Source organism: Rhinopithecus bieti, unplaced genomic scaffold (genome assembly GCF_001698545.2).
Source record: "Rhinopithecus bieti isolate Rb0 unplaced genomic scaffold, ASM169854v2 scaffold_13900, whole genome shotgun sequence".
In the NCBI taxonomy this organism is placed as follows: Eukaryota; Metazoa; Chordata; class Mammalia; order Primates; family Cercopithecidae; genus Rhinopithecus; species Rhinopithecus bieti.
Genome location: NW_016808376.1, coordinates 4,622,570 through 4,623,473, shown reverse-complemented (window position 1 = coordinate 4,623,473; position 904 = coordinate 4,622,570).

Here is a 904-nt window from a genome sequence, read left to right as displayed (position 1 = left end):
AAGGAAGGAAGGAAGGGAGGGAGGGAGGGAGGGAGGGAGGGAAAGAAGGAGGGAGATCTAGGCCAAGCATGGTGGCTCACGCCTGTAATCCCAGCACTTTGGGAAGCTGAAGCAGTTAGATCATTTGAGGTCAGGAGTTTGAGACCAGCCTGGCCAACATGGTGAAACCCCATCTCTACTAAAAAAAGTACAAAAAATTATCCAGGCGTGGTGGTGGGTGCCCGTAATCCCAGCTACTTGGGAGGCTGAGAAAAGAGAATCACTTGAACCTGGGAGGCAGAGGTTGCAGTGAGCCAAGATTGTGCCACTGCACTCCTGCCTGGGTGACAAAGCAAGACTCTCAAAAAAAGAGAAATCTAGATCTGGCAGACAGAAGCCTGACTTGAGCCTACATGTATGGGAAAGTCATGGCCCTTCAACCAGTTCCAAGACCTAAGAGTTCATAGAGCCCCTTGATCAAAGGGAGGTCAGGAACCCTTGAAGAAAGGCATTGTGGTAACATTACAGGATGCTATAGATCTTCCTATACTTACTAGAAAGGGAGATTCAGATGCTCACCAGTGTAACTGTGCACCACAGCAAAGGAAATCCTAAAACCTTTGAGAGATTATTGATACTGGTGCTGAGCTCTTACTGAGACAACAGTTAGAGGGGATGCTTATGGGGGTCAGAGAGTAGTAAATGGTGCTCAGGCACAAATCCACCTCACATTAAGCCTCACGAGTCTGTAAACCCATTCTGTGGCTCTTTTCCCCAGCTCCTGAGTAAGTAGTCAGAATAGACATTCTTCGCATCGGGCAGATGCCCACACTGGCTCTCTGAACCATGGGGTTAAGGTTATTGTGTCAGGGAAGGTCAAGAGAAAACCCTGGAACATCAATTTGTTAGTAATGCTAAAGTAGAT